This window comes from Dipodomys merriami, unplaced genomic scaffold (genome assembly GCF_024711535.1).
Source record: "Dipodomys merriami isolate MVZ:Mamm:240054 unplaced genomic scaffold, mDipMer1.0.p SCAF_14, whole genome shotgun sequence".
Taxonomy (NCBI): Eukaryota; Metazoa; Chordata; class Mammalia; order Rodentia; family Heteromyidae; genus Dipodomys; species Dipodomys merriami.
The window spans coordinates 33,322,136-33,348,405 of record NW_027202715.1 but is presented as its reverse complement, the minus strand read 5'-3'; the positions used below and the strand labels follow the sequence as shown (position 1 = coordinate 33,348,405).

At 38.4% G+C, this 26,270-nt stretch overlaps 1 protein-coding gene across 3 annotated transcripts in view; it reads right to left on the bottom strand.

Annotated features, from left to right (window-relative positions):
- The window catches only part of Stambpl1 (STAM binding protein like 1), a 44,551-nt gene extending 31,673 nt beyond the window's left edge, over nt 1–12,878 (bottom strand). Inside the window, exons 1-2 of one of the 3 annotated variants that reach the window (XM_070021142.1) lie at nt 12,789–12,874; nt 6,085–6,126 (exon numbers count right to left, since the gene is read on the bottom strand). The gene's annotated coding sequence lies outside the window, so the exon portion shown is untranslated. Of the gene's footprint in view, nt 1–6,084; nt 6,127–12,478; nt 12,556–12,788 lie in introns of those variants that run through there. The other 2 variants (XM_070021141.1, XM_070021143.1) reach the window with 2 other exon arrangements.
- Nucleotides 12,879–26,270: the final 13,392 nt, after the last annotated feature.

Genomic DNA, 26,270 nt, shown 5'->3' with positions numbered 1-26,270 from the left:
CAAAGATCAAAAGCTATGAACATATGACCATATAAGATGATGTTAAGCAAAATGAACCCCAAGATATGGACACAACTGTTTTTCTTTCTTGTTATTGTTTTTAGCATCTCTAAAATGTACTATGTGATTTTTTTTGCTTCTTTTATATGTGCTTCCCCATGGTGTAACCCGTTTTCACTGTATTTGATGTTGGTGCCCTGCATCTTATATATACATTTTTCTAATTTGGGGAGGGGAAGGGATATAACAAAATGCTTAAATAAGGATACAGGCTTACCCACTGTAACAATGAGATGTACAAGATACTATGTTGAACAAGAACTTTACAACTTGTGGGGGGGGGGAGGGAAGGGATGGTAGGGGATAAACAAAGGAGGAGGTAACAATGCTCTATAGGAAATGTACTCATTACCTTACTCATGTAACTGTAACCCCTCTGTACACTATTTTTACATAAAAACATTTAAAAAATTTAAATACTAGAACTTTATGGTTAAACATTTTTAATAAATACCTTTTAAATTTAATTTTATTGTCAAGTTGATATACAGAGGGGTTACAATTATATAGATAAGGTATTGAGTACATTTCTTGTCAAACTTGTTATCTCATCCCTCATTTTTCTCCTACTTTTCCTCCCCCACCCCCCAAGTTGTACAGATCATTTCCAACATATTGCCTTGTGAGTATAGCTATTGCATTAGTTCGCCTTTTGTCCTTTGTCTCACCACTTTGTTATTTCCCTTCCCTTCCCTAATTCAGATAAATGTATATACAATACCCAGGGTATCAAAATTAAATACAGTGACAACAGGGCATAAAACATAGGGGAAAAAACAAAAAAGAAAAAAATCCCACACAGTACATTAAATCGTTCAAGAAAATGTGTATATATATATATATGTATATATGTATATGTATATAAATATGTATGTATATACATATGAATTCTATGCTTACATCAGAAAGAATGACATTGCTCCATTTGTAAGGAAATGAAAGACTTGGAAAAAAATCATATTAAGTGAAGTGAACAGAATCAAAGAAACAGACTTCCCATGGTTTCCCTTCTTTTTAATAATTAGAGTAGGTCTAGGATAGTCCTAGCAGATGAACAGAAGAGCTCAATAGCTATATACATATGACTATGTAAGATGATGCTAAACAAAATGAACTCTAAGTCATGGAAATAAGAAGTCTTTCTTCATTGTTATTGTTAATAAATACCTTTGATACATGTTATTTCTATTTCTATATATCTATTTACCCATTTAGCTAGCTAGCTAGTTACATAAAAGCTATCTAGCTATCTATCTAGATAATAGCTAACTAGCTATTTGTCTGTCTACCCATCTATCTATTGCTGGTGCTGGATTTGATCTCCAAGTCTTAAACCCTTGCTCAGCTTTTTTGCTTACAGCTGGTAGTTTACCACATGAGGCACATGTCTATCTTTGTTTATTATTTGAAGATAATAGTCTTTCAGATTTGTCTTCCTGGGCTATGAACCTCAGACCTCAGCCTTCTGGGTAGCTAGGATTTTAAGTGTGAACACATGCAGTTTTCCCCTGTGCAATTTATATTTATGCAAGAATTGTGTCAAGGATAGTCTCATAAATTGGCAAAATGAAAAGGTTATTTTGCCTTAAATTGTAATTATAAATTAACCCAAAACTCTCCAAATATATTTAACTCTCAACTCCAGCCAGTAAGGTGATCTGTCCAAGCCAGGCACTCAGTACATATTTATAAGTTGAAATATTCTGGTTGTGATGAAAAGCATTGCAGAGAGGACGGACTGTGGTAGTCTAAGAAGAACAAGTAAGTGTCTGTGAAATAAGGTAGCCCAGGTCCAAAGTGAAGACCAGAAAAAGGAATGGAGAAGACAAGCAATTTCTGGGGAACTTTCTGAAGAAAAACCTTAACCTCAGAGTGGAAACAGATATAATAGAATATAAAATAAATGTAAAAGAAGATACTCTAATATCGACTTTTAAGGAAATTGAGGATGCTAATACTTCTGATTCCTACTCCTAAAAGGTGAAATTTCTCTTTTTCTGTCTCCATGCATGGTACCAACACCCAATCAATTACAAAGAACACAGAAAACCCTGGAAATAGCTACCCTGCATTCTGACCATTCCTCAACCCAAACATTAGACAGATCTGAATATGGGATTTTCAACAAAACAACTAGCCTAGGAACATTTCAGATTTTAAAAGATCAAGGAGTAAGTTGGAAGAGAAAGATCAGAGGTAGAATGCTTGCCAGGTATGCACAAGATCCAGGGTTTAAGTCCCAGTTTCCCATAATTATTTAACCAACTAATTAAATAATATGATTAAGATATGTCATTTGATCAGATCCTCCATCAGAAGACTTGAGAATGAGATGTCCACAATAGATATAGTACTGCATCAATGTTAATTTCCTGATTTTAATGACTACTGTAGTTAAGTGTTATTATTTGGAGAGTCTATGTAAAGGTATAGAGAAATTCTATATCTACTTACATAATTTGATAGTGCCTGAAATTATTTTAAAAGAAAATGATAAAAGTGTGTTCAAATAGTGCATTTTAAAAAAGGACAACAAAGGAAAAAATATTTGCATCATTGTATCAAAGTATCTTCCACGAAGATACTAAGGAGCAAATGACATAAAAGAGTCTTAGAAGGAATACAAACAACTAAGTAGCATGTGGAAAAATGTTCAAATTCACTAGAATTATTTTAAAAAGTATGAATTTGAGGCTGAAGACAAAACATGCTTGCATGGTTTGTTTCTGGTGATGCTGGGCTTGGTTACCAGACAACCCTTGACCCCCAAAAAAGAAAAGTGCCCTATGAATTCAACATGGTAATTTGATTTATTTTATTGATAAAACTCACATGCAATCAAACTTAATGTAATAGCGTACTTAAAATTGGCAATATTTTAATAATATACATCTTTATAGACCAAAAAATTGCAATCAATTCTAAGACTTCTCTATAGGTTATCCTACCCAGATAACACACACACACATACACACACACACACACACACACACACACACACTCACACACCATAGTCATAGTATGGTTTAAAAATATTGAGCATGGCTGAGCACATCTGTTGTTTCAGCATTGGGCAGGAGCAGCAGTAGAAACTATAGGATGAGAAATTCAAGGTCAGCCTAAGACCCAGTCTCAAACAACACTAACAACAACGAAGGCCTGGGAATGTGGTTTTTAACGGTAGTGTGCTTTTAATGTTAGAGTAGTTGCCTAGAAGGTGTAAGTTCCTGAGTTTTATCTCTACCTCACAATAAAGAGGAAAAATATCTGGAAGAAAATATAAACTAACAAAAGAAGATCATTTAAAATAAATCTATATGGCAGGTTGAGAAGCTAAAGCTACTTAGAAAGTACTTACATGCTTGTGCATTGAATCATTAAAAACAAGCAAGTTGTGGAAAAGCATATAAGGTGTGTTTCCCTACCCATAGCATGAGTACATGTATAGCAAATTTACACTGGTATTTGAGAGAAACATATCAGGAACAACATAGATTGAATTTTTCTTAGCTGTTCTCTAACTAGTAGGGTTATGAGGGCCTTTCATTTTCACCTTATTCATTTCTGTATACTTTGTTATAAACATATATCACTGTATAATTTTTAAAATTATACTTTTTAAAGCTAAGTTTTAAGTGGTTTGTTCCAGATTTTAATCTCAGCCTTGCCAATTTCTACTTGCGTGAATTTGATGGCTAAGCAGGGTAGCCTTTGCATCACCCACCATAATATTCAATTTCTGGGAAGAGTAATGTATGGGCTACAGACATTCAAGAACCCAGAGTTGAAGAAGTGTACTGCAAACCATTCAAAACTGGTGATGCCAAATTCAGAAGCCCAATCTTCACCTTTATTCCGTTCTGATTTTTGATGACAAAACCAGCCTGTTTCACTCACTTTGATGTGTTCTTTCTGTACCAGGCAGTGTATGACAATCCTAGTTGAGAAACACATTTGTTTGCCTCAGGTTGATCAAAAATGCATGATGCTAACCTAGAGCACACCAAAGTAGGTTTAAACACTTTTGATCCCCCAACTTCCCTCTTTCTTGCATTATTTAACTGTTTGATTTTCTGCTTCCTGAATCCTCCCTGACATTATCTTTAGGACTCTTTACCAGCCTTGAGGTTTTCTGATTCTTTCTACTAAGAATACTATAGGTAATCACTATATATGTTCATGACAAGAATGCCAATGCAACAACACTAGAGTTGGCATTATGATATGTTATTAAAAATGTACATGCAAATCAGGAAGGAAAATGCTTAACAGCATAAAAATGGAAACAAGAATATAAACATAACATTTGACTTAGCTCTTGTTTAGATTTTTCTCTAAGGAGATGGCTTTTTGTCTACCTGCAGGAAAATTTCCTAAGATTGTTGAGAGGAAGGCTCTCAGGTTCTACCAAATCCTCCAGACAATAATCTAAGGGGATGGGTTGGAAGATATTTTATTTTTTAAGATAAGTTTGAAAATCACAAGCATAGTTGTCTTTCTAATTCTTTTTTTTGCGGGGGGGTCTGGTTGTGGGGCCTGAACTCTGGGCCTGGGTGCTCTCTCTCAGCTCTTCAGCTCAAGGCTAGCACTCTACCACTTGAGCCACAGCACCACTTATGGCTTTTTATCTTTTTGCTTATGTAGTGCTGAGGAATGGAACCCAGGGCCTCATGCATGCAAGGCAAGCGCTCTACCACTGAGCCACCTTTCCAGCCCTCTAATTCTTTTAATAATCGAATTCTCCACTTGTCAAAAGTACATAACAGCCAGTTATATTTCTTTCAAGATCCACATTTTAACTTTCTGGATTTTTTGCCAATTGGAAAAATGAAGTTCCACACTCTCTGTTGTTCCAAGTAGTTTTGATTGTTTTATGTATATACTAAAGTGCTATACTAATTCACTAAGCAGTTTTTCTGCTTTATTAAACAGAAAGATTAATATATGAAATAATTATTCCAGGTCTTTGAAGATCATCATTCCATACTTGTTCCTACTATCAAAGGAATTTATCTTATGGGTATCCTTTGATTTCAGTTTTTGGGAATAAAACTAGAGTCAATCCAGCAGAAGACTGAAGAAAGACCCAGAGGCAAATGAAAAGTCTATTTCATTTACACATTTCTAGTTCAAAGAAATGACTCGTGACAAGATAATGGCAAGATATATTCAGTTCAGAACTGGGGTAAATGAAATCACAGGGTCCTAAGACGAGTAAAATTTAGCCACAATCCCATTATTGGTTGCAGTTTCCTTTCTGGTTTTAGCTGAAGGTACACACTTGATAAGTGCCCCAGCCATTTAAGTTTTGAAATGTGAAGCTCTCAATAGAACACTCGGGCTTCTTTATAAATATAGACAAATACTAAATCAGAAAGCACTGTCCACACAAGGCCACAAAAGGTTAAACAAGAATCATCCAGGCCTTCTTGTGTTTCCAAATTGACTCATCCATTCATATGACCAAAATGACTAATTTTTATTAACATCAGTTAGCTGTCCAAGGGGATTTCATTTTAATGTGCCCATTGATATATACAATGCATTTTGATCACTGTCACCATCTTCATCAGAGTCCCTCTTTTTCCCTTTTCTTCCCTAAACCAATCTCATTGAGCTGCTCTGTTCTATTTTCATGCATGTGTATAGATTATTCTGATGATATTTTCCCTTGTTCACCCTTTTCACAGATCCACACCATCCCAGTAGTACCCCAAACTAGCAAAATGAGTAATTTGTGATGAGTTATTTGACAGCTCTTATATAAACTTTTGTTAAATATTTAGTTCAGTCAGTGACATGCTACTGAAACATTAGGTATCAGTAAAGTTTAAAAAATCAGAGCATCACCTTCACCATGTCACAAGTTGTAGAACCTGGAATCAATTTTCAGCTCATAAAAATAGAAGGTTTCTTTTTAGAGGAATAGAAATTTACAAAATATTCTTAAATATATGAGATTTGATTTTTTTTTCAATACTTCATCATGAACCTTATATAAAACCATCCAAATCTTTTACCTACCTAGAAAGCTCTACTGGGGTAGAGCTTCATTTTCAGGATAGCCTAGCAAAAATAAATAAATAAATAAGTAACAACAACAAAAAGAAAAGCAAAGAAAGAACCCATAATAGTTACAGAGCTCTGAAGGCCATTTCTGAAAAAAAAATTCTAGGGATACATATAACATGGTCATATTATCGAAATGAGTGATGGCAGATTCCATCCTGCCAAGTTCCCACCTATAATTACGATTTCACCTCTTCTTTTTTTATTTAATTTTTTATTGTGAAAATACTGTACAGAGGGGTTACAATTACATGAGCAAGGTAATAAGTACATTTCTTATCAAGCATTGTTGCCTCCTCCTTTGTTTCCCCTTTCCATCCTTTCCCAACTCCCCCCACCCATGCCAAAGTTGTAAAGTTCGTTTTTCAACATAACATCTTGTACATCTCATTGTTGCAATGGGTCCACCTCTATCCCTATTTAAACAATTTGTTTTTTCCCTTCCCCTCCACAAATTATACCAACATCAAATACAGTGAAAACAGGGGTTATACCATGAGGAGGGACAAGGACTCAAATGTTTTTTCTTCCTTGCTATTGTTTCTAACATATTTATAATATGATTTCTTTGTTGCTTTGTATGTCCCTCTACCACAGTACTATTTGGCCTCTCCTAATTGGACAACTTCACCAAAGCCAAAGAACAGCTAAGATTCACCTTGCTGTTACTCTACTAAATATTCCAAATATGATGAATAAAAATGGTTAGAAATGTCACCATCTCTTCATGATAATGAAGGAAACACATGGACTCTGGAATTCTGGAGAGTGGTGGATGGTACAGAAGGTCCCTGGAATACTGACACTTGCTCTAGAATCGGATAGAGTACACTTTGGAGATACACCTCCTTGTCTTCAGCAGAGCCATTTGAATATAAGGACAGATGCATGGCAACTATGCCAAGCAGGAAAAAAAAAAAGAACCCATTTTTAAAACATATGAGAAAACATAAATTAGAATGAAAAGCATTATTTTTAAAAACAACAAAACATTAAAGGAAAAAAATGGGAAAAAAGTAGCAATCCTCTGAGAAGCAGTTTTACACCCAAGATAGCAAAGCCTACTATACCTATGATTGGAACCCTGAAGTTTCTTGAGGACAAACCCACTCATGTATCCCTTAGCATCAGTAAAAGAAACCGGGACAAGCTGGGCACTGATGGCTCATGCCTGTAATCCTAGCTCCTCAGGACACTGAGATCTGAGGATCATGGTTCAAAGCCAGTGTGGGCAGAAAAGTTTGTGAGACAAGTCTCCAATTAACCAACAGAAAAAAAAAAAAAAAAAAGGAAGGGGCGCTGTAGCTCAAGCGGTAGAGCGCTAGCCTTTTGCTGAAGAACTCAGGGACAGAGCCTAGGCCCAGAGTTCAAGGCCCATGACTGACAAAAAAGAAAGGAAGAAAGGAAGAAAGGAAAAAAGAAAGAAAGAAAGAAAGAAAGAAAGAAAGAAAGAAAGAAAGAAAGAAAGAAAGAAAGAAAGAAAGAAAGAAAGAAAGAAAGAAAGACGGAAGGAAAGAAGGAAGGAAGGAAGGAAGGAAGGACAGAGAAAGAAAGAAAGAAAGAAAGAAAGAAAGAAAGAAAGAAAGAAAGAAAGAAAGAAAGAAAGAAAGAGAGAAAGAGAGAAAGAAAGAAAGAAAAGAAAGAAAGAAAGAAAGAAAGAAAGAAAGAAAGAAAGAAAGAAAGAAAGAAAGAGGAAGAAGGAAGGAAGGAAGGAAGGAAGGGAAGAAGGAAGGGAAGAAAGAAACAAGGACATATGTAAGATAGGAAAACAGGTACTGGATTGAACAATTTGCCTGGCCATTTATACCTTGATTTTTAAATTTTAAAAATGAGCCAGGTGACAATGGCTCATGCCTGTAATCCTAGTTACTCAGGAGATCTGAGATCTGAGGATCACGGTTCAAAGCCAGCCTGGGCAAGAACATTCGTGAGACTTTTATCTCCAATTAACCACCAGCAAACTGGAAGTAGTGCTGTAGCTCACCTTGAGCTGAAGAGCTGAGGGACAGTGCCTAGACCCAGAGTTCAAGCCCCATGACTAACAAAAAAAAACAACAAAAATGGCATTTGTTAAGTATAGTTTTATGAATAAATATTAGCAAGAACAACAACAAATGCATACTTTACTTTGTAACAGACACAGTTTATACCTACTTATTAATGTATTCTTCCCTAAACATTATAATAAAGCAATACCCCAGCCAGGCACTGTTGTCTCACACCTATAATCCTAGCTACTCAGGAGGCTGAAATGTGAAGATCATGGTTGGAAGTCAGTCCAGCAGATAAGTCCCTAAGAGACTCTTATCTCCAATTAATTACTCAAAAAAATATCAAAGTAGAGCTGTGGCTCAAAGTGGTGGAGTGCTAACCTTGAGGAAAAATGAAAGGTGAACTGTACAGCATCTAAGCCTAGAGTTCAAGGCCCACAAATGACAAAAAAAAAAAAAGGAAGAGAGGAAGGGAGCAGGGAAGAGGGGAAGATAGGAAGGAAGAAAGGAAGGAAGGAAAGAGGGAAGGAAGGAAAAAAGAAAGAAAGAAAGAAAGAGAGAGAGAGAGAAAGAAAGAAAGAAAGAAAGAAAGAAAGAAAGAAAGAAAGAAAGAAAGGAAGGAAGGAAGGAAGGAAGGAAGGAAGAAAGAAAGAAAGAAAGGAAGGAAGGAAGGAAGGAAGGAAGGAAGGAAGGAAGGAAGGAAGGAAGGAAGGAAGAAAACGAAAAAAAGAGCAAGCAGACAGACCCCAATTGAAAGATTAAAAAAACCCAAGGGTCAGAGAGGTTAATGATTTGCCCAAGAACTCACAGATAGTAAGCAATCAAAATAATTCATGTTCCTAGCCACTTCATTTTCCTTGAGACAACATGTAATAAAGTTAAGTAGTCTCTGACAGAGCACATGTCTAATAACTAACTTTATTAATAAACATTTACCAAATATATGCAAGAATCTGGAGTTCCTCATGTTTCAACAGCAAAGGAGGGTTGTGATTTACTGTTGATGCTTGAGTTGCACTTGTACTCTTTTTCATATATAACAACAAATTCTGATGCCTGGCTTTCTGAAGTGTTCCCTTCTCAACCTCAGTGTCCCTGGGATCTTTCATCATGCTGCTATCATCTAATACCAGGTTATCAGCTCCCCTCCTTCCTTTTACTCATCCACTCCCACACGATTGCCAAAGTGCACCTATAGAAACACTCTTTCATAACTGCCTTTCAAGGAACGTATAATTGACTACTGTATAAAATTAAGACTTTACCACTTGGCTTTCAAAAGTCTTAACTAAAGATATGGAGCATCTAGGCTTTTAACTCTCATGAAAGTGTTCCACTCTCTACTTATCAAATAAATAATGGCTATGAATGACTGCTTCATCATCAAGAGAACAGCACCATTTCAGTTACTGCAGAATGCCGTTACAGTTTTCAATCTATTACTTCTTGAACATAATAGAAAAAACGTTGGCAAGTCTCACTTTACTTTTATTCAGCATAAAACAAGAGTGTGTGATTAGAGAAGCATGCAAGTGATGACTATTAGAAAGAAATTTTGTATGATTATTGAACAGTGTAATGCTGATTGGTAGGTACATTTTGTGTAATTTAGATCCTGAATCACAAGGGAAACCTCTAATGATTGGAGATGGAAAGTTGGAAGTACAACCAAAAGAAGGAGTAATATTTAATATTTCAGACCAAACAATGTATCCACTTCCAAAAGAATATCTTGAAAAATAATTAGAGCAAATCAGAAGGGAGGGGTTACTGGTACTTCTATTAAGGTTCTGCTTTTACTAAACATAAGTTACTAAGTAACCAAATTGATGTCCCTAAGCCAACCACAGTAATATATCAGAATAACATGGTTTAAATAAAACATTAGAAAAAGAATTAAACAACATGTGTTTGGAAGACTTAGAAATTTGCCAAATGTTAAATTGACCTCTCTACTTGGCTTTAGGAGATGCAGGATGGTACTAGAAGTTCATCTGATTTGCTTAGAAATGCAAACAATTTCAGATAAAAGCCACATCCAGATGTGGCAACATCCAGATAATTCCTGGGTTGAACATTCTGATGTCAGCTCAGAATTTCTGAATGTACACACATACAACAAGTTCAGAGAACTGGAACAATCAAGTTAAAAAGAATCAATACAGTGGTATTCTCTCACTCTTTCTCTCTCTCTTTCTCTCTGTGATGTGTGTGTTTGTGTGTGTGTGTGTTTGTGTGTGTGTGTGTGTGTGTGTGTGTGTGTGTGTGTGTGTATGATTTTAGAGGGATGGATTTTGTTTCTTTTGTTGAGAATGGGTCTGCCAAGTTGAATATGCCAACTGGGGCTTCAATTTCATGAAGTGCTCCATATAAAATTATAACTAAAAAGGAATAATTCCAGGAGAGTCTATGTAATTAAATTGGGAAGGTAAAGAGTTTAGTTTGTTACTCATTTGACAAATATTTATTGAACATCTGTAACCCCTCAGTCCTAAGGGGTAGAAAATGAACTCTGTGCTTTCAGGAAGAGCCATGAGTCATTCTTCATAGCTTCAATTGAAGTCCCCTATAAATCTCTAACAGGGTCAAGAAAAAGTTGTAGTACTAGACAAAATCAGAAACCAACAGATGAACAAAATGTGTCCCTGATACTTCTTCAGCAGTGTCTATGCTATTTCTTCTCATATGCTGAGTAAAAGTTGTTAAGGTTTACTTTCCTATAAAATGAAATCTCATTCCCTGGACTGTAGCTATAAGTAGACCTGGAACAGAGGCCATTAATTAAGTGAAGTTAAATTCTATATCCTGAAGTTAAAAGAGGTAAGTACTATTAGTAATTATTTAACTGTTTTTATCCAGTCCTTTTTAGGAACCAACTTCAAGCCCTCCCTCCTTTCCATGAGTAAATCTCTAAGATATCAGCAGGACATGGATTCCTTCATTATTCCTTCCAACTCCCTCTACCTGGCAAGAAGAATCTCATGAAATAATGTAAAAATAGGCAGAGAAGTGGCCTTGAGCACTGAGATAAAAGTAAAAACTTAGAATCTGATTTATCGATTAAATGATGCTCACTTTATAAAAGGGGTACAAAATAAAAAAGCAAAACAATAATTTTTTCTGTAAGCACTGATGTATAACTCACAGTCAGCATGCCTTCTGAAGCTGATTCCCAGGTAGGGGAAAAAAGAATTCTGCCTGTATAATGAAACAGAAATGCACAAACCATTCATGTGCCAAGTCCAACCCAATAACAATCTATGCCTTTGAATAAAGGTGCTCTAAGGGATCTGATGGTAAAGAAAAACATTACCTTGCATAAAAAAGAAACATAAACATACAAAATGCCCAGTCTATAGTGCATTTTTCAAAGTTCAATTTAGCGTCTATTATGAAGACATAAAATAACCAACTGACACAAAGTCTGGGGAAAAAAACAATAAAACATCTCTGTGTTAAAAGGATCACGGAAAATCTAGTTCCCCTCCCCCAAATTGAAACAAGAAGTCAAATATTCAGTTTTCACTCATCTGTGTTCTTGACCTTGACAGAGCCTTAATCATGAGACTATAAATCAGCATCCTACTAACATCTACTATATTTATAGATAGATCTTAAAATCCACAACTTCATTTTCTCTTCAAAGATGAGGATGCTACGAAAGGCACTATGCTCCCCAATCTTACTTTGAAGGAAGTCTGCTTTACTTGATTCCAAGTACTGATTTCTGCAAAGTAAGACAACCCCTTTCTTACCCTGTCATCAACCCTAGAGATTTCCCCCCCCCCCAATTCTTTAGCTCAGGTTCTCTTTCAGAATGATTAGGTTCCTTGGTTAACTTCCTTTAAAATTTCAGTACTGACAGCTCTTCAAGCTCTTGTCTGTCAACAGGGGAAAAGGTTGTTTTAGAGAGGACTGGAAACTCAAGTTTCCATTACATTCTACTTTTGTTTGTTTCACTGGGAGCTTTCAGCAAAATGCTTAAGTTATTCAAGTAAGAGAACATTGTCTCAAGAGTCGTTTCTAAGAGAAAACAGAAAACCACATCACCAGCCCCTCCAGGAATAAAGGTTTCTGTTTTTCCAATCCTCACTTCTCCTTTTCTTCCCTTTGTGTTCAGCTTACGTAAAGAAACAGAAAACAATGTGATGCGCGCTGTCTGTCTCTGTCTCTGACAGTGTCTCTGTCTGTCTGTCTGTCTGTCTGTCTGTCTGTCTGTCTGTCTGTCTGTCTGTCTCTCTCTCTCTCTCTCTCTCTCTCTCTCTCTCTCTCTCTCTCTCTCTCTCTCTCTCTCTCTCTCTCTCTCTTTGATTACTGACACCATTTCCAAAGCTGAACAGCAAAGCATGCATGCGCACCCACAAGCCAGGTCACTGCCAGCAGGCCCATCAGCTTCCTGCCATCCTTCTCCATCATCAAGGTGAAACCAACCCCCAGGCCAGGCAGAGGGGTGCGCCCAGGCTGCTAGGGCGCACCGAGGTTGCCGGACCGCCGGGCCTTCAGGAAGCAAAGCGCACCTCCACCGGGAACCAGCGTGCCACCGGGCTGGCGTCAGCGGAAGAGGCCACCGGGCACGGGCCCCCGGTGTGCACACACTCAGCGGCTCGCTCGCAGGCGCTGGGGCGCGATCACGCGCAGCACACGCGCGCTTGCGACCCCCTCACTCACCCGCCAGCAGCCTTGGCTGTGCAGAGCCCGCGAGGGGCGGTGATCGCGGCGGCCCCGGCGCCGGCCGCGTGGTTCGGTCATCCGTCTGGCCCCGACAGCCCCGACCGCGGTGGCGTTTGCTGGAAGGCACGACAGACAGCGGGGGAGATAATGGAACCCGGGTCGGGGGCGCCCTACTCAATCGTCCGGGCGCGGTGCTTCCTGCCGGATCGCCGGTGCGGACTCTCGGCGTGCGGCTTCCTTCCTCCTCCTCCTCCTCCTCTTTTTTTCTTCCTCCTCCGGGTGGTCTCACTTTTCCCCCCAGGGTCCTGGCACGCAGGCCCAACAACTCTGAACCTGTATGCTGCTGCTGCTGCCGCCGCCGCCGCGGCAGAAAAAGAATGTGTCACCGAGATGGTCCGGGCCTCCCGGGCCTGGAGGGCGCCGGCCCCGGGTGCCGCCTCCGCCGCTGCCTCCGCCCCCTCCGCCGCCGCCGCGGCCGCCCGCGCGCCGCAGGAAAGGCTCGCAGGTGGCAGCTGGTCCCTGCGGGCCGCCCGGGGCCAGAGTGGAAGGGTGGCCTGCGGTTTCCCCATCCGTGAACCTGCGCTCCTCCCGCCCTGCCCCACCACCCACCCGCACTGCGCCGGTCCCCCCACCGGGAATTTCTTCAAAAGGGGACTCCTGGCATGGCGGGTGACCAGAAGATCACCGGCTGAATCCCACCGGGAAACGGACTTAGGATAGAGCTGGGGGGACGATGGCATCTACAGTTCCTGTAGGATTGATCTGTGACTGGGGACGCCCACCGTGAAACGGTTTAACCTCTCCCCCCTCCACTTGTGCGTGCTGAAGAAATACAAACTGGGGGTGGTGGCTCCCGGGTATCATTGTAGTATTCGCATCACAAGCTGTGTTTTTTTACATATGGCCCTGGCACCAGGCCAGGCACTCCATACGTGCATTCTTACTTATCTGCTATTGCCCTGTACATAAAAGCCGCTCTTATTTTTTTTTATAAGCAAGGCACAGAGAACTATAGGGTATTTATCTCCAGTTATGAACCTAGAAAATTATAGAAGCTAGCATTTAATGGGAGGAGGGGGTGAGGGAAAGGAGAAACACTGCTCAGATATCAAAAGCTGTTACTAATGGCTGAATGGATTCTATTAAACGTTTTCGGAACTCTGCTGCTACTGGATGAAATCTAGGCCCTTTTCTTGACCTTGATTTTGAGGCTAGCTCCAGAGTCCCGTGCTAGCTTATTGGCTTTTCTTCTAAACTTAAAGTCTTGCAGCCAGATGAGTGTTTCTTAGACATGATCACTGAGTGCGTGTGTATACCAGACCTTGGCACTTGAACCCAAAGCCTGGGTACTGTCCCTGGGCTTTTGTGTTCAAAGCTAGAACTACACCACTTGAGCCACAATTCCACTTTCTGCTTTTTAGTGGTTCACTGGAATCTCACAGAGTTTCCTTCCCTTCCTGGCTTGGAAGAGCAATCCTCAATTCTCAGCCCCTGAAGCAGCTGGAATTACAGGAGGGAGCCCCTGGCCGGCACTGACACATTAGGTTTTAAGATGCTTGTTGGAGGCAGCCTGCAACCTAGATTTTAAAAAGAAATGTTGTTTTGATTTGGGTTCCAAACTAGGAAATTTCCCTCTCTCCCCAATTCAGATATTACAAATTATTTATTTTGTTTATGTATTTGTTTGGAGTGCTAGGGAGTCAATAAAAGCTTCCTGTGGGCTATTCATTAGCTTTACCATCATGATAATTTTCTCAACCCTCTCATTCAGCTTTTTGGTATTCTGTGAAAAATTGTAAGATGGAAGGTGGGTTATAGCAGTTACCTACTTTACATTGCATAAATGCAATGCTCTTCCATTTTTCCTGAAATCCCCGCCCCTTCCATCCATTCCCTCCTACTGCGCTGAGAAACTTGAGGTATTTGTAGTTCTGGAATGGATAATCTCATTATCTACTAGGTAATATACAATCAGTGATAGTTAAGAAGACTAATCACATTCCTAAAAAGTACAATGAAACAAAAACCTTCCATACACATAATCATAAGGGTCATTGATCCTGGATGATATTACTACTTGACATCCCAATATTCAATAGCTCAGCACAGGACTTTAGTCTTAGCTAATCAGGAGACCGAGTCAGAAAAAAATATTAAATCTAGGAGTTGGATGTCAGCTGAGGTAACAGAGAGAAGTCCTGTCTCAAAACAAATAAAAAAACTTCCAAAGAAGTTAGAGTCAAATAGTCCAAGACTCACTATCCCTGTCAGCTAGATCACCATCATCTGACCTAATTTTAGTCAACACAGGCTCCTAACTGACCTTGAAATCAATTATTTAAGAAGAGACACTTTATACATATTTCTATCATCTGTGAGGTAACTTGTGCGTCCAGTGACAGTAATGCCAGAGGCATCCAGGGTTTCCACCACTGGAGGCACCAGTGGTATAGAAGGTGTGAATTGTTCTGATTCCAGCTGACAAGTTTCCTTGCTTGTAGGGTGAGGCTGGTTTTCTAGCCTCCCTGTCTCTTTGGTCCAGTACACAATGGCTCTTCAAATATATTGCTGTTCTGATGAAGGTAACCAGAAATGGTTTCCGTGATTCCTGCCAAGAACTCTTACATATCAGTTTTAGAGGTGATTCATATACTGTCTCCCTTCATTCCTTGACTCAATGAAGAAGCACAAATGTGTTCATATCTTTTTTTTGTCATAGAAGATTTAATATGTTCTAGATTTACTTGCATTTTTAAAGATCCAGTCTCCAGAATAATTTTTAAAATCTATTATTTTTGTTGGTGGTGGTCATGGGGCTTAAACTCTGGGCCTGGGCGCTGTCCCTCAGCTCTTCAGCTCAAGGCTAGCGCTCTACCACCTAAGCTACAGTGCCACTTTTGGTTTTCTGGTTCTTTATTGGAGATAAGAGTTTCACGGACTTTCCTGCCCAGGCTGGCTTTGAACCGCCATCCTCAGATCTCAGCCTCCTGAGTAGCTAGGATTACAGGCGTGAGCCACTGGCACCTAGCTAAAAACCTATTTTTGAACATAGAATCTCATCTTCTTTCTGGTCATAAATGAAGATTGCTTAGAAACAAATATTCCTTTATTACTGGTTAGGGTGAAATGAAATTAGCTCTCTCATCTGGCTGTATAATTTTGATGCACTATTGGGAAAGGAATTTTCAGTTAACAAAAGTTGGATGATGAACATATTTACCTCCTCCAATACATGTAAGAAGGAATTTGTATGAAGGAAATCTGAGATGAGGAGTCAGATATTTATTATCAGCTTTTGGAATCAAAATGTTTATGATGGATTTCTAATGATATTACAATTGTTTATTTTAGAATGTTTATCAAACAGGACACAAAATTGACATTAATATAAGCTCAAGTAAGTGAAAAATAGCAAAACATCTTTAGGAAAATTTAAAATTACCTCCTACAAACTAGTTGTGGGCAATAATAATTACCTCCCTTATATTTAACCATAATTTTAATATCTATCTATAAAGGACATGCTTTTCTTTAAAAAAACACTAATGAAAAATAAACAAAAGCATCAGCTATAGGTGAGAATGCAATGAAGAAAGGAATAAAGATGGGAGGAAGGATAGAAACGTATGTGATTTCACAAAGAACAATGATGAGTTAAAGGATTGTGACTCTGCTGTCCTTAGCTCAGCTGATGCCATATGTAGAATTAGGGCATGGAATTTTAAATTGCTTCATTAAGTAAGGTTGCATTAAATTATTTCCCAACTTGTAACAAGTGACAAAACATTACTCCCTTTCTCACTAGAAGAGTAATATGAAGCCAATACTCAGACTGCTTTCCTACTCCACAACATCAGAGATCAATCTATACTGAGAAGCTGGAATAAACTCAGGCTTGTTGGCAATCCAGACCAAAAGGTCTTCTTGCTTCAGTGTAGATAAAGCACAGAAGTAAAAAAAAAAAAAGTGGGTTTTTTTTATTGTGAAAATACTGTACAGAGGGGTTACAATTACAGGGGCAAGATAATGAGTACATTTCTTATCAAGCATTGTAGCCTCCTCCTTTGTTTCCCCTTCCCATCCCTTCCCATCCTCCCCCACCCCTCCACCCAATCCTCCCCCCCCCCACCAAAGTTGTAAAGTTCATTTTTGACATAACAACTTGTACATTTCATTGCTGCAATGGGTCCACCTGTATCACTATTTAAACTATTTGTTTTTTCCCTTCTCTTCCACAAATTATACCAACATCAAATACAGTGAAAGCAGGGGTTATACCGTGGGGGAGGGACATACAAAGCAACAAAGAAATAATCTTATAAATGTATTAGAAACAATCGCATGAAAGAAAAAAACATTTGAATACATATCTTAGGGTTCATTTCCCTGACCTTTTCTGCTTGACTCAAACATATACTAATTATTGCAAATAAGGGAAACCATGGGACCTATGTTTCTTTGGGCCTGGCTTACTTCACTTAATATAATTTTTTCCAAGTATTTCCATTTCCTAACAAATGGGGCAATTCTTTCTGATGGAGGCATAGATTTCCATTGTGTGTGTGTGTGTGTGTGTGTGTGTGTGTGTGTGTGTGTGTGTGTGTGTGTGTGTATATATATATATATATATATATATATATATATATATATATATATATACCACATTTTCTTGATCCATTCATCTACTGAGGGGCATCTGGGTTGGTTCAATATCTTAGCTATGGTAAATAATGTTGCGATAAACATAGTCAAGCTGGTAGCTTTAGTGTGGTCTTGTTTGTGAACATTTGGATAAATGCCCAAAAGTGGGATTGCTGGTCATAAGGGAGCTCTATGTGGAGTCTTTTGAGGAACCTCCATACTGCTTTCCAAAGTGGTTGAACAAGTTTACACTCCCACCAACAATGAAGTAAGGTTCCCTTCTGTCCACATCCCTTCCAGCATCTGTTGTTATTAGAGCTCTTGATTATAGCCATTCTAACTGGGGTGAGGCAGTATCTCAATGTTGTTTTGTGTTTTTTTTTAAGCTAAGAACTTGGAATAGTGTTCACCTCCACTCCCACCCTAGACATCCTAGTTGGGTCTTGTGTATTGGAACTGACAAGAGAAAGCCTATCGTGCTGAATTTACATAAAGCAGGAAGCTAAAATCATCTTCACTTCTTGGTTTGGTGGTGCATACAAAGTGGCGATCCCCATGGGTAATCATCCCTCTCACTAGAACCAGTTGGGATGGAGTTGTATTCTTTGTTCCAAATTTAGAGTTTCCTGGCTCTGGATTATTTCCAAGGTCAAAGTCCCCAGTGAGAGAGAAGTGCAAAAAAAAAAAAAAACCCAACTGATTCTAATAAGAAATATTTACCTCAGAAATTTTTGTGTACTTAAAGGTATGTACTTCAAACACAATTATCTTCTTAAAAGCACATGGTTTTAAAATTCTGGTTTTGCTATTATTCATGCCAGTCCTTTCCGATAGTCTGTGTAATATGTCACAACTATTTTAATATAAAACATCCATCCTTTTGACATTTTTCACTCTCTTTATTAGAGTATAGTGGAAAGTTCCAGAGCTATGAATGTTGGAAATACACAACCCTCTGGCGCCAGAAAATGGAGAGACACACAAGTGATTTGGGAGATTTTGCCAAAACATTCTACTTTTGTACAGAAGGGTAGTCTGTGACTCTTTACAGAGCTAGGCAACCACACCAGGTTGAGTGATCTTCTCAGATTTAATCTTAACTCTAGGAGCTACATTGCTCCTCCTTCTTCTTGCTAAAAAGCTAAGCTCACAATTTTTTTTCCACAATTGCTTATTAGGGTGGTGAGGTAACACAAGGAAGTTAGAAAGCACTCTAACAGTCATGGAAAGTTCACTACTGACTGGAAAGGGAAGTGCACTTTTGCAGGCAAAGGTGCATATTCTTCACAGCTGGTTGGGAATAGGACTGGAAATGGTTACAGATGAAGGAGATTGGTAAAGTCAGTGGAAAGTTCCTATTCAAGTTCCCACTTAAGCGGGGAGGAATCTATTCTTTAACTCCATTGATAAAAATTTATGTACTTGACATGACTGGCTAGTCACAAGACAGATGATAGCTACAATTGAAGTCCAGAAGCAAATAATTCCAGATATTTTCAGTACCAGGAAATATCACTACACAATGGTGACTGGTTATAACATGGAGACATTTTAGTCTGACAGAAAAGATTAGTTCTTCTTACAAAAACACAACCTGGAAGTAGATACAGATAGAGATCCACTCAAGTCAAGATGAAGCAAAAGAGATGGTGAAAGTAAAAGACACAAATAGGACTAGAGGTCAACAGTAGAGCACTTAGCTTGAGCAATGTCTTACCTTGGACTCATCTCTTGCAATTGTAAAAATTAAAATAAAACTCTGAAGAATCCCTGCCCTGAGATTATAATAACTGGAGACTACTGATCTACAATGTCAAAGAGCTAATAAGTTCTGAGTAGCCTATGTTTTATTTGAGGAGTTATATTATAACTCTGGCAATTTTACCTGTGTCATTACTTACAGGAATAAATTTCCAAAATGGAAAGTACAGGCGCCTTTGATTTATTTTCAACTTACGTGCTTTATTTTGGTGCTCCTTTTCTAGTTTATTTTAAATGTAGGCAATTTTATATCTGTTCTCTATTCAGCCTATTGGATGAAAATTCAGAATATCTGCTGCCACAGCGGACACACAAAAACCATAGCCTTCAGTAGCATTGAATCTAGAGGTAAACCTATTCAATATTGAAGCATTATGAAAACTATAATGTGATTTGCAGATACAAAACTCACTAGTGCAAAAACCTTCAAGCTGTGGTTCAAGCTTTGATGAAAAATACAAATTTTTTAGCTAGGATTGTCTTATCCCTTAGATTTAAGCAAACAAGACATAAATAAATATAGGTAGAAATAGCAACAGTAATAGTGCTTGAAATGGTAGTTCAGTGTTTTAAGCTTTAAAAAAACAAAAAAGACACAGGGCTGGGAAGGTGGCTCAGTGGTAGAGCGCTTGCCTTGCATGCAAGAGGCCCTGGGTTTGATTCCTCAGCACCACATAAGCAAAAAGAAAAAAGCCGGAAGTGGCACTGTGGCTCTAATGGTAGAGCATTAGCCTTGAGCTGAAGAGCTGAAGGACAGCGCCCAGGCCCAGAGTTCAGGTCCCACAACCGGACCCAAAGAAAAAAAAAAAAAGACACAGAGTATATATGTGGAAGGATAGAAAGGAGCTTGGAGAAGGTGGATGTCTGGGGTCAACAGCCATTCCTCCCCCTCAACCACACTCCATAGCAGGTGGTTCAGTGTAATGAAGATCCTTTCATTACAAGTTTTGTTATCATGTAGCTGCTATCAGTAGGCTTGAGCAGTTTTTCTGTAAAGAAAACATATTAGTGGCAAGGTGGCATTGGCTGGTTATTAAAATTTCTAATTTATCAAGAAAGAATATTTTTAGAAATATGAGACGATTGCAGCTTTTACTGGCGCAAAAAAAACACTATCTTAAAAATGACTCGTAACTATAAAAACAAAGAAATGACTCTTTTGAAGGATCCTAAACATAATTATTCTCTAAATACATATGTAGGTCTGTGCTGCTATATTTAAGACTCATGCTTGTATGCTTGTAATTTTGATAATGCATCTTTGTCTGCTCAGGATGGCAGAAAACATCACAGACTAGATGTTTTAAACAACAGGTGCTCTGGAGGCTAGGAAGTCTGATCAGAGTACCAGTTTACCAGTTGATTCAGTCTAGTGAGCATCTTCTTTCTGGCATGCAGAATGTGGCCTGTTCACTATGTCATTATGTGAGGGTAGGAGAAAAGACCGAAAGGAGGGAAACACACACACACACACACACACACACACACACACACACACACACACACACACACACACACACACACAGAATATTTATAAAGACACTAACCACCCTCATTTAACTTCAGCTTCCCCCATGATGGGGGTCTTGGCTCATGATGGGAATATCACCTTGAATATGCTCCAGCACTAAGCCACAATCCCAGCCCAATCTCATTCAATCCTAAATATCTCCTAAAAGTTATTTGTCCAAATACAGCTATGATGAGGTTACAACTTTAATAATGAATTGGAGAGGAGGGAGAGTGGAACATAGTTTAATCTATAGCAATTATTTATCATTTGAAAGGAGTTATAAAAAAAAGGAGTTACAAAAATGAAAGCACATAATTTAGAAACTGCAGGATTCTTTATGTTCCAGGGGACAAAATAATCATTAACCTGTTAGTTTATACAGTGGTTTATTTCATTTCTGTGATGAAATGTCAAATTTTGCCATCATAATTCACTCTGTTGTAATATATTGCTCATGTGTTTAAGTCAATAAAAAAAAACCCTCTCTCAAAAAAGGAAGTTCAAAGAAGCTGCTGAGATTATATTTCTGACTTATTTTCTAACTCAAAAGATCTTATGTTTCATTGAAGTAGAATATAGAATATATTTATTTAGTTAATTTATTTGTGGCAGTAGTGGGGTTGAACTCAGGGACTTGTGCTTGCAGATCAGCTGCTCTATCATTTAGGCCACTCCACGAGCCTCTTTTTACAGTGGTTTTGAGATAGAGTCTCACTTTATACCAATGACAGCCTGTGATCCCACTATTTATTGCTAGGATAAAGGTGTTCATCATGGTGCCCACATGTGCTTTTCCCACAGCTTGGAATGATAAGCACATGCCATTGAACTTTGCCTAGGCATTGGTTTGGATGGCATCTACCAAACTTTTATATGCAGGCTGGTCTCAAACCATGATTCCCCAGGATTCCCTGATCTCTGCCTTATAGGTAGCTAGGAATACAAAATCAAGCCACTCTGCCCAGCAAGAATGTACTTTAAATAAATAAAATTACCCAGTTTTAGGGTCTGATAGGACTAGAGAAATAAATATACTGTCCAATTTCCTGACTTTACAGAAGAAGTAACAGGGATCTATAAACTGGTGATGACTGGCTTGGGCCATTGAAAACACTACAATCTAGTCCTGTGTCTGTCCCATATGGTCAGAAAACTTGATTAGCTTATCATTACTGAGATTTATTAGATTTTACCTTTACTGGCTCTTTTACAATCCTATGAAATAGGAGGGATGAACATTAAGCCAACATTTTGTGGAAGTGGTATACAGAAAGGAAAGGGGACTGTAAATCTGCAAAACATGTGTCATTGAGGGTCAGAATCAGAGTGAAACCAAATGCCACATGGAAGCAAATGGAAACTTTCCCATAAAGGAACAGGTCAATCTGCATTCTAGAGTGGCTAAGTGCAAAAAGGCAACACTTTCCATAGAAAAGATTTATGTAGATCAGAAGAAAAGGTGATGGATTTCTCTAAATTTTAATTTCTTGATGAATAAATACAATAGAACAATGATGACTATTAAATAAAATCACACCTATAAATCATTTATGTCAAAGTTGGGAAGGAATCCAAGAAGCACTTAAGACTGTATTATGAAAGTTATGATATTATCATTGCTCAAGTGGAAAGAACAAACAACATAGCATAACATAAAACAAAGTGGTTACAGGTAAAACCCAGATAATAGATTAAAGTCTTAAGGGGAATGAATGTGAAGGCCTGGGCATCAAAGACTGAAGCTTAACAAATGTCCACTTGTTCTTATCTGTGTGAGAAAGGGGGGCCCAATGGGTGTTCTTAGAAATGAGCTCGATGTTTTGGCCAGGTGTGATGGCTCAAGCCTGTAATCCTAGCTACTAAGAAGGCTGAGGTTTGAGGATCATAATTCTAGGCCAGCCCAGGCAGGAAAGTCCATGAGACTTATCGCCAAATAACCACCAGAAAACCAGAAGTGGTGCTGTGGCCCTAGCCTTGAGCAAAAGAGCTCAGGGACAGCACCCAGGCCCTGAGTTCAAGCCCTATGACAGAAAGAAAGAAAGAAAGAAAGAAAGAAAGAAAGAAAGAAAGAAAGAAAGAAAGAAAGAAAGAAAGAAAGAAAGAAAGAAAGAAAGAAAGAAAGAAAGAAAGAAAGATAGAAAGAAAGAAAGAAAGAAAGAAAGAAGGAAAGAAAGAAGGAAAGAAGAAGAAAGAAAGAAAGAAAGAAAGAAAGAAAGAAAGAAAGAAAGAAAGAAAGAAAGAAAGAAAGAAAGAAAGGAGGGAGGGAGGGAGGGAGGGAGGAAGGGAGGGAGGGAGGGAGGGAGGGAGGAAAGAAGGGAGGGAGAGAGGGAGGAAGGAAGGAAGGAAGGAAGGAAGGAAGGAAGGAAGGAAGGAAGAAAGGAAGGAAGAAAGGAAGGAAGGAAGGAAAGAAATGAGCTGGATGTGAGTCTGAGTCGTATTAAGTATTACTGTCGGGGCTGGGAAGGTAGCTCAGTGGTAGAATGCTTGCCTTGTATGCCTGAGGCCCTGGGTTCAATTCCTCAGCACCACATAATCAAAAAGAAAAAAGCCGGAAAAGGCGCTGTGGCTCAAGTGGTAGAGTGCTAGCCTTGAGCTGAAGGGCTGAGGGACAGCGCCCAGGCCCAGAGTTCAGGCCCCACGACCGAACCCAAAAAAAAAAAAAAAAGTATTACTGTGGACCTTTAATGACCTTTATCTATGTACTGTGGCATTGTGTGGCAAGTGATTGGCTTGCACCTTTCTTGTTTCTAAGATGAGGACATGGAGTGGTGCAGACATGAGAGCTGATAGTCTGAGCTGTGGGAGATGATTCTTAAGGGTAGGAATGGTGAGAAGGACCACAGGCTGCTGACACAACAGGAAGAACAAATAGAATTTTGTCTCTTTGTGAGCTTTTAAGAGTTAAGATGGAATGGATGGCCTTTCAGAGTATTTTGATTTGAAATATTTCCCTTTGTTTGGATCCATAGAACCATGAAGAAAATGTCATCATGGTGGAAAGTGAGATTATTTACTCCAGTGGTTAAGAGAATAGGCTTTGAAAAAATTATATTAAGTGAAGTAAGCCAGGCCCAAAGAAACATAGGTCCCATGGTTTCCCTTATTTGCAATATCTAGTATAGGTATGAGTCAAGCGGAAAAGGTCAGATAATGTGATGTTAGGAAAACGAACCCTTAAATATGTATTTTAATGTTTTCGTTTCTTTCATGCATGTGTTTCTAACACATTTATAAGATTATTTCTTTGTTGCTTTGTATGTCCCTCCCCCACAGTGTAACCCCCGCTTTCACTTTATTTGATGTCAGTATAACATGTGGAGGAGATGGGGACAAACAAGTCGTTTAAGGATTCAGGTGGACCTGTTGCAACAAGGAGAATTACAAAATGTCATGTCAAAGCAAGCTTTACAATGTCGGTGTGTGGGGGGGAGGGGGGTATGTTTGGGTGGGGGGGAGGGGGGAGGCTGGGAAGGGAGGTGAAGGGTAAACAAAGGAGGAGGCTGCAATGCTTGGTAAGAAATGTATGCATTATCCTGCCAATGTAATTGTAACCCCTCTGTACAGTATGTTCTCAAATAAAATAAAATAAAATTAAAAAAATAAAGTATTCTTTTTTAAATTAATGTGTACAAATAAAACTATATGTTTTAAAAGCAAAAAAAAAAAAGAGAATAGGCTTTGAAGTCAGAGAGATGTGAGTTTGAGTCTAAGTCCTGCCACTATGCAGAAAGTAAATTAACTTTACTGAGTTCCAGTTACTTTAGCCACATTAAAAAAGAAGACAATACCTCAAAATTAGTTTGTATTTATTCACTGAATGAGTACTGAAAGTGCTTAGCCCCCTATTAGTACCCAATAAATAAACCTCACCTTTAGTGGCACAACCAAATTACAGATTAGCAAGTAATAGCTTCACCCAGCTATCTGTATGCTCATTAGTTTATGCAATAATCCAATTGGTTTGACAAGGGGAACAGGAAAAATGTGGCAAGGAGACAATGTTTATGTATTTGACAGGTCATTAAGCTTTTTACTGTACAATGGTGTACTTTACTTTTAACATTTAATTACTCTCAGTGTCAGAGCCCAAAAGACATTGGTTTCCTATAGAAAGGAGACCAAAAAAATGCATCTATCAGCAGATGTTTCATTATGATCTACTAATACTTTGATTTAGGCTGAGGAAGTTGTTCAATAGAAATAACGATCCTAGCATTATCTCTGAACCTGAAGAATAATATGCCTCAATAGTTCTTGGATGATGGGCACTGGTACGTTTAGTTTCTTCTTTATTTTTAACTAGTACTTTTCTTTCCCTTTTTTTAGTCTGTCTGCAAGTAACTTCTCTTATTTGTATGATACTAGATGTTTTTAAGTCATGAAAGAAATATATCCTCTAACATACCAGTATAAAAGACCATTTTGCAATAGATAGCAAGTCATTGTGGTCAAGATGATTTGGAGAGAAAGAGGTCTGTGAGCAAACAAGCAGAAAGGAAAACTCCCTCTCCTCTCCAAAGGAAAAATTCAATTAAATAGAGATTTTTTAGAAGAAGTAAACAAAATTAATTTGTGACCTTACCAGCCAAAAAAGGTCTACATTTTATATATTTACTCTCATATACCATCTATATACATGCACATTTTTACACCTCTACATATACCTTTATATATTTATTTACTTTTTGAGGTGTTAAGAATTGAGGATAAGGTTTTGCACATGCTAGACAAGTAGCTTAGCATTGACCTACATACCTAGTCCAATATGTATTTGTTTTATCAAGTTTATCATTTCCAAAGGCACATGTTTTAAAACAAACTATTTTCTAAGGGTATAATGAACATTTTCTTATGACTTCAAATAGATCTTTTAAAAATATGATTTATATACAATTATTCAACAAATTCTCAATGATGGCTTCCAAATGCTGAATAGTCTTTAGTTTGATTATTCAGAGCACAAGCAATCATGCATTTCCTTTTATTGCAGTAACATATTTGCCACACTTTGCCATCTCATCCAAATTGACGGAAGCACCTTAAACCAAAGTTCTTTTAGGAAGGGATTATATTAATCACAAGCTATGAAAGAGAAAAGTAGATTGAAAAACAATTAATATCTTTTATTTTATTTTATTTTATTTTATTTGAGAACATACTGTACAGAGGGGCTACAATTACATGGGCAGGATAATGCATACATTTCTTACCAAGCATTGCAGCCTCCTCCTTTGTTTACCCTTCACCTCCCTTCCCAGCCTCCCCGCTCCCTCCCACCCAAACATACCCCCCTCCCCCCCCCCACACCGACATTGTAAAGCTGGTTTTGACATGACATTTTGTACTTCTCATTGTTGCAACAGGTCCACCTGAATCCTTAAATGACTTGTTTGTCCCCATCTCCTCCACATGTTATACTGACATCAAATATAGTGAAAGCGGGGGTTACACTGTGGGGGAGGGACATACAAAGCAACAAAGAAATAATCTTATAAATGCGTTAGAAACACATGCATGAAAGAAACGAAAACATTAAAATACATATTTAAGGGTTCATTTTCCTG